This window comes from Puntigrus tetrazona, chromosome 25, assembly GCF_018831695.1.
Source record: "Puntigrus tetrazona isolate hp1 chromosome 25, ASM1883169v1, whole genome shotgun sequence".
NCBI lineage: Eukaryota > Metazoa > Chordata > Actinopteri > Cypriniformes > Cyprinidae > Puntigrus > Puntigrus tetrazona.
In genome coordinates, this window is record NC_056723.1 from 977,585 (window position 1) to 992,584 (window position 15,000).

At 36.6% G+C, this 15,000-nt stretch overlaps 2 protein-coding genes across 3 annotated transcripts in view; both read right to left on the minus strand.

The window, feature by feature from the left end:
- The window catches only part of myo9ab (myosin IXAb), a 93,093-nt gene extending 88,608 nt beyond the window's left edge, over positions 1-4,485 (minus strand). Inside the window, exon 1 of the mRNA XM_043227503.1 lies at positions 4,290-4,485. The gene's annotated coding sequence lies outside the window, so the exon portion shown is untranslated. The remainder of the gene's footprint in view (positions 1-4,289) is intronic.
- A 10,158-nt stretch (positions 4,486-14,643) lies between these two features.
- The window catches only part of LOC122331313 (GRAM domain-containing protein 2A), a 21,470-nt gene continuing 21,113 nt past the window's right edge, over positions 14,644-15,000 (minus strand). Inside the window, exon 11 of one of the 2 annotated variants that reach the window (XM_043228874.1) lies at positions 14,644-15,000. This exon is cut by the window's right edge and continues 106 nt beyond it. The gene's annotated coding sequence lies outside the window, so the exon portion shown is untranslated. The other variant, XM_043228875.1, reaches the window with a different exon arrangement.

The window sequence follows — 15,000 nt, forward strand, 5'->3', positions numbered from 1 at the left end:
AAATCAAATAATCACACTTAACAGAGAGCACCGTGTAATCTGATCACTCTTTTCATTATCACTACAGAGTTTATACATACACGCGCACACACACACACACATACACACACTCACACACACACACACACACACGCACACACACACACACACACAGACACACACACACACACACACACACACACACACGCACACACACACACACAGACACACACACACACACGCGCACACACACACACACACACACACACACACACACACACACACACACACACTGCACACACACACACACACACACACACACACACACACACACACACACACACACACACACACACACACACACACACACACACACACACACACACACACACACACACACACACACACACACACACACACACACACACACACACACACACACACACACACACACACACACACACACACACACACACACACACACACACACACACACACACACACACACACACACACACACACACACACACACACACACACACACACACACACACACACACACACACACACACACACACACACACACACACACACACACACACACACACACACACACACACACACACACACACACACACACACACACACACACACACATATATATGTATAGTTTTCCAAAATTACTTTTACCTTACTTGTTAGTGATTATAATACATAAATAAAAATATGAATTATTTACCAATTATTATTTGCCAAAAACAGTCTATTATTATTATTATTATTATTGTTATTATTATTATTATAATTGATGACTATTTTTACCTATTCTTACTTGATGAGTAAAACTAAATAAATGAACATGCAAAAAATATTTTATTTATTTTTAATATGTCTCTCTCTCTCTCTCTCTCTCTCTCTCTCTCTCTCTCTCTCTCTCTCTCTCTCTCTCTCTCTCTCTCTCTCTCTCTCTCTCTCTCTCTCTCTCTCTCTCTCTCTCTCTCTCTCTCTCTCTCTCTCTCTCTCTCTCTCTCTCTCTCTCTCTCTCTCTCTCTCTCTCTCTCTCTCTCTCTCTCTCTCTCTCTCTCTCTCTCTCTCTCTCTCTGTCTCTCTCTGTCTCTCTCTCTCTCTCTCTCTCTCTCTCTCTCTCTCTCTCTCTCTCTCTCTCTCTCTCTCTCTCTCTCTCTCTCTCTCTCTCTCTCTCTCTATATATATATATATATATATATATTATATTTTTAGTATTTTTCAGGATCACTATATTACATAAACACAAAAAGGTATTTCCATTAATACTATATAATTTTTATTAATTTTATTATTATTATTATTATTATTATTATATATAATTTTTTCAGAAATAGCTTTTGTTATCCAAGTATTATTCATAATAATAATGCATAAATAAATATATACATAAATAAATAAATATGCAATCATTTTAATAAAAAAAAAGCTCAATTTTTATCATTAATAATTATTTGTCAGGTTTACTATTATTATTTGAATTGTAATTAATATATTATTTGAATTATTACCGATATATATATATATATATATATATATATATATATATATATATATATATATATATATATATATATATATATATATATATATATATATATAAATAATTTAAGTACATTATTTATTGCTAACAATAAACTAACACTACTCATAAACACAATTTTCTTGTTATTTTTGTGTGAAAGCTCAATCCAATCATCAGGTGAGACTAATATTCATTAGAGAAGCGTTTCACTCAACAGATTATCCAGGTCTTAATGATTATGTAGCTCCACTAAATGGCTGTATTGATGTATAAAGGCCATCGCTGCGATACAAACACAGTCATATGAGACTCAGAGCAGCTGGAGGCTCACATCTTCTGCTCTGATTCCTGTGAGCGTCTCGTCCACAAAATACACATGTGCTTTCATCAGGACGGCCAGCGCTGGACTCATGGATCCGTGACAATTTTTTTTAATGCTTTGTGTTTATTTTAATTGCGATTTAGTTTGACTTTTTCCGAGCCAAAAATAAACACCACATACTTTTCCCTGATTTACTAAATTTATCAAATAAAATGTCACTCAGTATAACAATCTTGTCAAGAATAAATAAAAAAAAATATATATATATATATATATTTATATATATATATATATATATATATATATATATATATATATATATATATATATATATATAAAATATTATATAAATATTTTTATATATATGTAACAATCCTATTATTAATTATTAGTAATTGTAATAGTTTTCTTTTAATTTGCCACATCATAATTTTTGTCCATTTGTCAGTAAGATATATACATATATATATATATATATATATATATATATATATATATTTTTTTTTATATATATATATATATATATATATATATATATATATATATACTTATTATTTATACATATATACATATATGTATATATGTAAATATATATATATATATATATATATATATATATATATATATATATATGTATATATATATATATATGTATATTTATAGTTATTCTTTTCTGCAGCACCTTAAAAATAAAACCTTGCTTGTTACCATAAAGCATTTCTAGTAAAGGGGATATATTACATTTATATATTCTTATATTTTAAATGCCTGCTAACAAGATTCTTATATAGCTATTATATATAAAAACAAATATTAAAGTTTAAAATATATAAAATATAATAATAGTAATATTAAATGTTATATATTCAATATATTATAATCCATGTTTGTAATGTAGTCATTATATAATTATATCAAATATGTTTATAAGTCGTTCTTGTTCTGCAGTTCACCTTAAAAAGATCGTAATTCATGACAGAAGACTCAAACGAACGCTCGTACGGTTCGTATCAGAAACGAATCTGACGCGGGAACCGGTTCTGCAAGCTCTTCCAGTGAAATTCAAGGCAATAAAATCCCTCACAAGCAGGACACCACTCGTAGTCCTCCGTTATGAAATGCAATAATCCATATCAGCTTTAATGGATTTGAGCTCAGCTCCTAAAGACCTTTAACTCAATGGAAACCGATTGCATTTCTCTTCACACTCGCGACAACGGCATCGAGACGAGGCCTAGTTAGTGCACTTCAGCCGCTGGAAACGAGACCAAAACCCGCTTGTGCGGCGCTGTCTATGCAGGCTGACTTTTAAGACTACGATAAATCTTGGTAAACGGATGCTATGAGGCTCAAAGCGCCAGGGAGCCCGTGATGCCCGACGGTGCTGTCTAACCACTGCATTTTGACACTGAAGTCCGAAAATGACATCTAGATAGAAAGCCTGCCAGACTACAAAGCCCAAAACACCGTCTTGCTAGGCGGCCCATCGGGTTTTGGTCCAAAAATGATGGCGAGGTTAACCGATTTAGAGACTGCGATGGCAAAACTGGTAGGGAGCGTTGAAGACTATTGAAACAACAGGAGCCAAATGGAAATTCAAAATGCTTTCCGTTCAAACACCACCGAACTATTGACATTTTACTAGTAAAACCATTACCGTAGTTCGTTTTTCCAACGTCCCACCAACAGAAGGCGTCACACACTGGTAGACACCAATACACCGTCCATTAAAACCAATACAATTCCCATTACAACCATTATCTGCGTTTGAGATACCGAGGATATCGTCTAGGCAGGCTAAACATGTCGTCTACATCCTTATTAAACGAGGTCTAGAAAGGTAACTCGCTCGATTTCGGGACTACGGCGCTTCACTGGATGCTGAGATCTCAAGAGTGCACGAAATTGAGATACTATAAAATCTAAAGATGGGTCGAGAGGCTCTGATGCACTAAACTCACTAGATGCTAGGCCTGTGATGCACATATAAACAGATTCTGACACCATTAGGTATTTCCGAGGCGTGTATTTAGAAGAGTGACATTCCCATTAATGCACATCATATAAAAGGGCCGTGTCTAATTGCGTGCATGTAAATACAGCTCCTGTTTGATTGACTAAATACTCAAATCAATAGCTCCGGTCCACGCAGTCGGCTCGCGAGGTTTTGAGCTTATTGAGCGCGTCTCTTTTTTTGCATTTTGACTGTCATTCGTATTCGGACGCGCTGAACGCACGCACGATGCCGCGCCGCGCGCGCGGACGCACCGGAGAGCTCCGTTCATCCGCCGTCAGCGGAACAAAGGCAAACCCGGGGGACCCGGAGCGGGACGATCGCGCAGACGCCGAACCGAGCCGCGCGGAGCCGCCGAACAAAAGACGAACCCGGCGGAACCGCATCGACGGCGCGCCACGTCTCTGCGTCAAAGCGCGTCTTACCTGCGCGTCTTATCGCTGCTGGCGCTCGCCTCCGGGTCTCTGCATGTCCCCGGCGCGGCTCCGTCCGCGAACTCGCACCGGAATCAGCGGCGGTCTCGCTCGTAAATCCGTTCGGAGGCTCCCGTCGCCGCTTGACGCGAGGAGGAACGCGCGCGCTATCACTAATGTCAGAGAAGCGCGCCGCTGCGTCCGATAATCACCGTGAACGCGCAGCGCGGGGCCGGCGCGCGCGCGCGAGCGTCAGTCGGATCGTGTCGTCGAGCGTTTAGTTCAATATCTATCGATTTCTGACGAATTAATAATCGCGTACAAAATGAAAGGTTTTGGTTTTGTATTTACGCGTCTATATTTATATAATTTATATTACAAATAAATATAGTATATATATATATATATATATATATATATATATATATATATATATATCTGCAATATATAAGTCAAAGACGAAAAAGGGTTTAACCAATAATAATAATAATAAGTGCAATTATTATCATATATATATATATATATATATATATATATATATATATATATATATATATAAATGTTAGGATATTTTAAGTTGGAATAATCCTGTTGTTTCAATTTTTACAATTTAACAATGTAACATTATTTCAACCAAATTATGACATTTAATTCTCCAAAAACTACCCTAAAAGTAGACACTTTACTCACATTTAAAGTACTTTCTATGGACATAACAACCCTTTTGTGAATTTCCTTTGATCTATGTGTATATATTTGTAAATAATGAACATGTTTGCTAGATGGACCCGAGGTCCCGAGGAGTCCGAAGCGGGGCCCCTGCCGTGCAATCAGACGACGAGAGGCTCTGAACTGACAGGATCTCTAGGAGAACCGTCATTAGCTGGGAGTCTTTTAAAGAAACCAGATGCGGGTTTGGGGGACGGGTCAGGGTTTATGGGGGGCCGGCGGAGCCAAACAACACCACTGTATTTCATCTGGACAGCACAACGTTTCTCAACGAGTCTGCTTACTTTAGCCCGCTTTAAAAAACACATTTGGAAGTGAGAAGTGAAGTGAAACGACCATTTGTAGATATTATGCATATGCTGTTATTATTTGTTTTTTGGGAAGATCGTTTGGATGTCCGAGGAATGCATTTGTTTTTAGACGATATATATTAGACAGGAAAACGAAACCACGTGCATTTCTATGTGCAGCTTCATGCAAAATGCAGTTTAATTCTAAAAATGCACGTTATATCACCAACAAACAGTTTAAATGAACACTTCAGAGCTTCAGAATACCGAATATATTTGTTTTAAGAAGAAATTAGTTTGGTCTTCTTTCCAGAGGTTAGTATTTTACACACAACTTTTAAAATTGTTACAAAAATTATAATAAATATTTTTTTATATTTTAGATAAATTTAAATATGCATTTGAAACTATTTTAGATAAATAAAAAAATAAATATATATATATATATATATATATATATATATATATATATATATATATATATATATATATATATATATATATATATATATATATATATATATATATATATATATATACATATATACACACACACACACATATATATATATATATATATATATATATATATATATATATCATTTATTTATTGATATAGTATGTTCTACTTGGTCTATTAAAGAAATGAGAGTTTGGAAATAATAAAACAAAGTAAAATAAAAGCGATGATGATGACAGAAAAGTAAGAACCAATGAAAGAGAGAAGGCCGTGGAAAGAGACGGACAGAGGTTGACGGAGGTCATCTGGTGATATTTTCCGTGTTACGAGCACGTCTCATGCTGATATTTCAGCCCTGCGGTCACATTAGACTTCACGGATCCAATAAAACTCTGCAGACGACTAAAAACAGAAGAGCGCTTAACAACGAGAGCACATGCGTCTCGCAGCTTCAGTCAGTACAAGGTGTGAACAAGCGTCTGGAGGCTGAGCTGTGATCCTCATCTCGTCGGTGTTTGTGTAGCTGACCGTGTGAATGAGGTTAAAGCAGAACATCACAGCCGCCCACAAAACCAGCCAGTGGAGGAACTGGGAAACAGCCCTTTTTATACTGATTATAAATCAAATTCAGAAGCACAAATGATACGGTAAAATACAATAAAACGTATCCAAGCTGACTTACATGTTTAAGGTACAATCAAGTTGACTGTACTAGTATTTCGGCTCATTTCTTTTCTTTTCTTAAGTCTTGTTTAGTTGAATCTCGTAAAACAGAAAATGGCAACCGGTTGGATTATTTTGATGGGTTCACGCAAAACCACCTTTTTAACATTTGTATTATTTGAGCATTATTTTATTATTGTAACTTTTACATTTATTATACCCCACATTTTATATTGCATGAATTTTTTTATTTCTCTTTATTGTTTTCCTTAGAGAACGACATTTTCATTTAATTTATACGGGGAAAAAAGTTTTAGTTTACCATACAGCAAATCCTAGCATGTTCATAACGCCCTAGCAACCACCCACAACAAACTGCTTAGCAACAGACAACAAAACAATAAGAACATCTTAGCAACCACATGGCAATGCCCTAGCAACCACCCACAACAAACTGCTTAGCAACAGACAACAAAACATTTCGAACATCTTAGCAACCACGCACAACAGAGTGCATAGCAACGGACTAAATCCCTCAGAACACTTAGAAACCATATAGCAATGCCCTAGCAACCACCCACAACAAACTGCTTAGCAACAGACAACAAAACAATAAGAACATCTTAGCAACCACATGGCAATGCCCTAGCAACCACCCACAACAAACTGCTTAGCAACAGACAACAAAACATTTCGAACATCTTAGCAACCACGCACAACAGAGTGCATAGCAACGGACTAAATCCCTCAGAACACTTAAAAACCATATAGCAATGCCCTAGCAACCACCCACAACAAACAGCTTAGCAACAGACAACAAAACATTTCGAACATCTTAGCAACCACGCGCACAACAGAGTGCATAGCAACGGACTAAATCCTCAGAACACTTAGCAACCATATAAATGCCCTAGCAACCACCCACAACAAACTGCTTAGCAACAGACAACAAAACAATAAGAACATCTTAGCAACCACATGGCAATGCCCTAGCAACCACCCACAACAAACTGCTTAGCAACAGACAACAAAACATTTCGAACATCTTAGCAACCACGCACAACAGAGTGCATAGCAACGGACTAAATCCCTCAGAACACTTAAAAACCATATAGCAATGCCCTAGCAACCACCCACAACAAACAGCTTAGCAACAGACAACAAAACATTTCGAACATCTTAGCAACCACGCACAACAGAGTGCATAGCAACGGACTAAATCCCTCAGAACACTTAGCAACCATATAGCAATGCCCTAGCAACCACCCACAACAAACAGCTTAGCAACAGTCAACAAAACATTTCGAACATCTTAGCAACCACGCACAACAGAGTGCATAGCAACGGACTAAATCCCTCAGAACACTTAGCAACCATATAGCAATGCCCTAGCAACCACCCACAACAAACAGCTTAGCAACAGACGACAAAACATTTCGAACATCTTAGCAACCACGCACAACAGAGTGCATAGCAACGGACTAAATCCCTCAGAACACTTAGCAACCATATAGCAATGCCCTAGCAACCACCCACAAAAATGCTTAGCAATAAATTAAAACAGAGAGAAGACTAAGTAACCATATAGCAATGCCCTAGCAACCACCCACAACAAACTGCTTAGCAACAGACGACAAAACATTTCGAACATCTTAGCAACCACGCACAACAGAGTGCATAGCAACGGACTAAATCCCTCAGAACACTTAGCAACCATATAGCAATGCCCTAGCAACCACCCACAACAAACTGCTTAGCAACAGACAACAGAACATTTAGAACATCTTAGCAACCACATGGCAATGCCCTAGCAACCATGGGCAACAGCGTGAAAGATTTCACTTTATTGTTTTATGGGTCAGTGGGAAAACCGTTGTTTATTTTCTATATGCAAATTTGTTTAATTATAGAATTTTATATAATTTCATGCGTTTGTTTCCCGTTTTTGCATCGCAAATTTGCAATTTTGTGTCAGAAAATGTGGGACATAGATATAGTAAATATAAAAGACTGTATAGTGTCATATACAATTAAATGTTTTTGTATTATAGTAATTATTTTATGCACTTACTATACTATATATTTTCATATTTTTTGTTTCTCTTGATTTTTTAATGGGTTATTTAAACTACTTTAAATATATAATTCAATATACAATTCAATACTCTTTGAGGTAATTTAATATATTTGTTATTTCATTTTCTTTACAAAATTGCAATTTGGAGTTAAGCTACATATTATATAGTATATTACATTACCTATTTTGAATGTGTTATATATACACATTTTAATTATTTGATATAATTTCGTATCCAGTTCTTTTTTTTGTATTATAGTACTTTAACACACACGTGACATAGTCGTCTACTGGTTCACTGAAGGACTTTATAGAAAGCAGATGTTTTTAGTCATTACCGTGAGCAGCCTAATCTCTGCCCTGTATCAAATCACTAGGTTAATAAAAGTCTTTACCTGTCATCCACCCTATAAATTACCTCAGCGCGTCTTCTCCCTGGAAAAAACTCAACACAGAGAATTTGTTACCACACAGAGACATTTGTCTGCCAGTGAAAACACGGCGAAGTTCACGGGATATATGTGCTGTCTGTCTTTTACGGCTTCAATCAATACTTGAGCTCATTAAACACTTGCTTGACTGAGACGCTGAGATTACTCGCTCTTTATTTCCACGGCTGATAGTTAAATTACACTCAAGTTTTATCAGGAGTAGGAGACAAAACATTAAGCTAAAATTCACCGGGGGAGAGTTACAGCGCATTTGCTCTTTTAATTTAACGAGAAATTCGCTTCTATTTTAAGCCTAAAGGATCTGCAATAAAACCAGTGTTTCCTTAGAGAACGACATTTTCATTTCATTTATACGGGGAAAAAAGTTTTAGTCTAGTGGTGTTACGTAGCAAAAAAACAACTGAATAATATTACCATACAGCAAATCCTAGCATGTTCATAATTCCCTAGCAACCACCCAGAAAAAACTGCTTAGAAACAGACATCAAAACAATTAGAACATCTTAGCAACTACTTAGCAATGCCCTAGCAACCACGCACAACAGCATGCATAGCAATGCACTAAATCCCTCAGAACACTTAGCAACCATATAGCAATGCCCTAGCAACAACCCACAACAAACAACTTAGCAACAGACAACAAAACATTTCGAACATCTTAGCAACCACTTGGCAATGCCCTAGCAACCACGCACAACAGTGTGCATAGCAATGAACTAAAGCACTCAGAACATTTAGAAACCATATAACAATGCCCTAGCAACCACCCACAACAAACTGCTTAGCAAAAGACAACAAATCATTTAGAACATCTTAGCAACCACATGGCAATGCCCTAGCAACCAACTATACTAGCAATGCCCTAGCAACCACCCACAAAAATGCTTAGGAACAAATTAAATCAGACAGAAGACCAAGTAACCATATAGCAATGCCCTAGCAACCACCCACAACAAAGTGCATAGCAACAGAAAACAAAACATTCAGAACATCTCATCAACTACATAGCAAAGCCCTAGCAAGCATGCCCAACAGCATGCATAGCAACAGACTAAAGCACTCAAAACACTTAGCAACCATATAGCAATGCCCTAGCAACCTCCACAACAAACTGCTTAACAACAGACTAAAACGCTCATAACACTTACCAACTATACTAGAAACCACATACAACAAAGTGCATAGCAACAGATTAAAAAACACCCACAGCATCTTAGCAACAATATAGCATTTCCTAGCAACCACCCAAAACATTCTATCCTAACCTGTCAAAATAAAAGTCTTATTGTGGCGTCAGTGAATCGGGCAAACCAAACAAAACTTGCTGGCTTCTCTTGTCACAGACTCACAGTGTTATTAAATATTAGTTTTATTAAAAGCTCCAGAGCTGCTGAGGTGCTTCTGAAATATCATTCCAGAGAGAACCTGAGCTCAGTGTTTTGTGGAAGAACACTCGAGGCATCTTTTCTCTGGATCCACCTTAGGAAAATAAACCCAGTGTTTGTCTTAGAGCTGCACCTCAACAGAAAGGTGGGGAGGTTTACTCCGATCCAGAGGTGAGCAGCTGCCGCGGGGTCAACCGGATCATGGCCAACAAGACCAGTGCAAAGGAATATTTAAACATTTTGCCATTATCTGTTCACCCACATGTTGTTGACAGAATTGTTTTGGGTGAACTGCCCCTTTAAGAATGTTCTGTTCTGGCATCCACATTCTACAATGTTCTTTTCTGGTATCCACATGTGTCCGGCTTCCTGACCGTCGTTCCTGGGTTTGTCGTATCCATTCCGACTGAGAGGACAGATGGTGACAAGGTGACCGTGTCTTAATGATTGTAAGAGCTTTGAGCTTCATGCCGGCCTGGAGACAAGCAGGCCTTTAGGGAATGTGCTAAAAGTATGAGCACTCTGGGGATCACGACTGTCAGGAGCGTTTTATACATATATATATATATATATACAGCCATGCAGAAGGGACCCTTAACAGACTTTAGTTTGGATAGAAAATATTTGGAATTTGACTAAAAGCAGATTCTAAACTTCAGTCGTTTTCATTGGCACTATGGAGCAATATGAGGACATGGTGATTCGATGGGAGGAAGAATTATATTTAAAAATATTAGCAAAAGTATCACATTCCCCAGAGAACTTTGTCATTCTCTTGCGAAACGTACAGAGAAAGCTCACAAAACCACTTGCTTTACAAACAAATGTTTGATTCGTGAAACATTTGCAGTCCTGCGCAAAACTGCCGCGCTCCTGCATTTGCCCTAAGACGTTTGCATTGCTTTACAAAAGCACTGCAGTCTCTCAAGAAAATTGCCGTTGGCTAAGTATGGTATTCCAGTGACAAACACAAACAAAAGTATTGCACCCCCCCCAAAAAAACTGATTTGCATCCTCTCGTAAAAGTCTTGCATGCCCCAGAGAAACTTTGCGTTTTTTTTGCAAAATGATTGTTCAAGAAATGGCACTGCCACAAGAAACTTTGCGAACGCTCGCAAAAATATTGTATTTGCTGGTAACTCCGGTGTTCCCCAGAATCTTGCCATTCTCTCTCAAAACGCGTTCCCCAGAGAAACGTTGCTTTTGCTTGCTCACAAATCGATTGCGTTCACTTGTAAAACATTTGCACTCCACAAAAAATGCAAAAAACGTTGCATTCTCTCACAAAACCTTTTGCATCCTCTCATGAAAGTATTGCATGAGTTTTTTTAAACCATCCCTTTAGTGACCCTGTAGAAACAGACTAAAATATTGATGATTTTCTTTAAACACATTGCTGCATCCAAATGTTTGTCCAATTAAACACTCTAGAAGGAGTAAGTCTCATTTTAAAGTATTAAAAGTACCGCGTGCAACCTGTATATTGTTTGTTGGGCTCGTTAAAATGGTTTAATGAAATCAGTGGCTTGTTTTGAAACATCTTGAGCGTTCTCATAGACCACAAATTCACTGCCGTGTTATTTTTCGCCCCTGATGTCCTTTGAGTCACTCGGCCCGGACCGCAAAACACCCATAAAAGTGTGTTTTACTAGAGCTCTTGGCCGCCATGTTTAACAGATCCTCCATATGTGAACAAGACACCAATGAAGCCCTTTTCAGAGTCTTATGTCACAGTTTTAAACACACATTAAAGAATACAGAGCAGATTTAATCTGACAGGCCTCTATGTTTACATCAATCTGTCTTCATTCGCTCACCCTCATGTGGATCCAACCTGTATGACTTTCTTCGGTGGAACAGAGGAGAAATTATTGAGTAATTTCTGTGCCGAGGAGAAACTCCCTTCAGAGTGAGCATGTAAGGTCAAACCTCGCTCGCCGCGACCCTCAAATGCAACATTGCAGGAATTGTTCGCCTCAAATGTCAGTTTTAGGCCTCGAGGAACCAGGTGCGTTTTTGATGTAACCGCAGGTCAAGAACGTGCGCAAACTTAAAATGGTAAACCTCAAGATAAACCATCACAGTATACTTAAGACCTAATAATTGGTTCATTACGAGTCCTGGAATATTATTCTAGATTAAATGGTTTATTTAAATTGGTTTTATATTTTCAGTCTTGTTTTACTTCATTCCTACGGGCAACTCTCAAACCAACCCATGAATGACCTTTGACAGAAAAGATGATACCTGCAATTTCTAGAGAAATGTTTGGTAACAAACAAAGTTTGAGAAAGATCCCAGATACGCATTACCTCACCAAGAAATAAGAATTTGTTTTTGCACGCTAAACTCCCGAAGCATTACAAACTTATTTTTTTTTCTTGTTTTATCATTACTCACCACTGATGTTTTATCTTGGCTATCATGTGCGTATTTACATAATGAGGTCACGTAAAAAAATAAAAATAAAAGCAAACTCGAGCCTTGAGTTCTTGAGGCGTTTTGTCGCCCCCAAGCGGTTACATACAGATACCCTTTAAAAATATATATTAAAAACATCCATCTTAACAGACGTTGTTATAAAAATGTTTATGTACGATTAGGCCATGCTCACAAGAGCCATAATAGCCTTCATAGCAAAGGATTTTAATTAGCTGTCAACGTTTACCGTTCATTCGCTGGAAACAAAACCGCTTTGAAAGCGATTCCAACTAAAGATATCTTCCTGTTTATCTTATGGCTCTGTTTTGTTTCCTAAAACGACCCAACTTTGCTTACAGTTCACGTTTACGTCATTATTAAATGGCTAAAGCTTAGCAAAACGTCTCTTACCTCAGAATAACGAACTCCCCTGGTCCTCGCGGACGTTGTATTTTAAATTTCGCGCGCTTTTGCAGAGGCGCGGCCTGTATCTTCCGTCATAAAGATGCCCGATTTACTTAAAATAAACACATTTTATCTCATAAACGGTGCGATTCAACGCTTTAATTTAACGGTGCGCTTAGAATAAGGTGTCCTTTGTTAACATTAGCTATTGTATGAACAAATACATTTGTTACAGTATTTCTTTGTTTTATGTTAGCTCACAGTATATTAACTAACGTTAACAAACACAGCTTAAAAAGTGCATTTGTATGCTAAAATTAGCATTAAAGTTAACAAATGCTGTATACGTATTGGTAATGTTTCATTTATGTTAGCTAATGTTGTTAATATTAACTCTAATTTAAATTTAACTTTAATTAAGCAAGAAAAGAGACAGACTCTGGTGAAAGTTTTTATTAGTTTGACTTTCTACCTCGCATCTTTCATGTCAAAGTTACAAAACATCTACAGTTTCTACAGCGTGACCTAAATCATGAGCATGACGTTAACTTCTGACATTCAACCTGTACAAAACATCACGACTACATACCGAATCTCTCATTTACAGCAAACCTAAACGATCACAGTATTAAATAGCGATTTTCTACATCATGTTCCAGAAACGCAAGTGTAGATTTCAAGTATGTTACAACCTACAGACGCCTCCTATAATGCACTTCAATACATCACGAATAAAGGAGATCCTACGTTAAAACAGGCTTTCCTCGTGTCCAAACTGTAACATGCAACATTGACTTCACTTCCACCTTCCCTCCATTCAATGCATTCATTCGCCATTGATTACGAATAATCTTGAAATGTGTGAAAATCAAACAGTCGCCGCCTTTCTCAACAAGAAAACGGTTTCACACTGCTAAAATGATTTCTTAATCAGTATTTTGTCTTGTTTTCCGATACAAAACGAGATCAACTGCCTGCAAAGCAAAACTGAGTAGGATATAAAAACTTGCTTTTTCTATATTGTTTTTTTTTTTTTTTATATTCCTGTTCGGGATCGGTGAGATTTTAAATAATTATTAAAGAAGTCTCCTCTGCTAACTAAGGCTGCATTTATTTGATTGAAAATGCAGGGGAAAACAAGTAATATTATAAAATATATTTGCAATTTAAAATAGCCGTTTTCAAGTTTAATACGCTTAAAAATATATATCGCTATGATCAAAGTAACATTTCTCCAGGATTCTTTGATGAATAAAAAGTGAAAAAAAAACAGCATTTATTTAAAATGTTAATCTTTTATTACTTTTGTTATTTGGTAATTCAGTCAAATATTTAATTATTAAATATAAATTATATATATATATTTTTTAATTAAATATTATACAAAATCATATATATATATATATATATATATATATATATATATATATATATATATATATATATATATATATATATGCATTAAATATTATATTACTATATACATTTTAAGATATTTTAAACAAATCACCAAATAAGTATAAGTGTATAAATATAATGCAAATATTTTAAACAATTACACTTTCTTTGTGATTTATTAAAATAGCAAAAAATATATACATCGATTCTTAAAATGCATCTAAGAGTTTACGAGTAAACAAGACCAAAATACTCATTAAAAGGATTTCTTCGCAGTGCACTAAACACTGGTAAACATGCTCATATCAGGTCGTTTAAGAGAAAAAACAACAACAGACAAACATAGAAAGAGTTAAAAAAGTGAAAGTACGTCGAGTTCAGTGACAGCAAGCGATGCTGGTAACAGTCGGTCGGTCCTGAGTCCTGCGTGTGGAGCTCCGCCG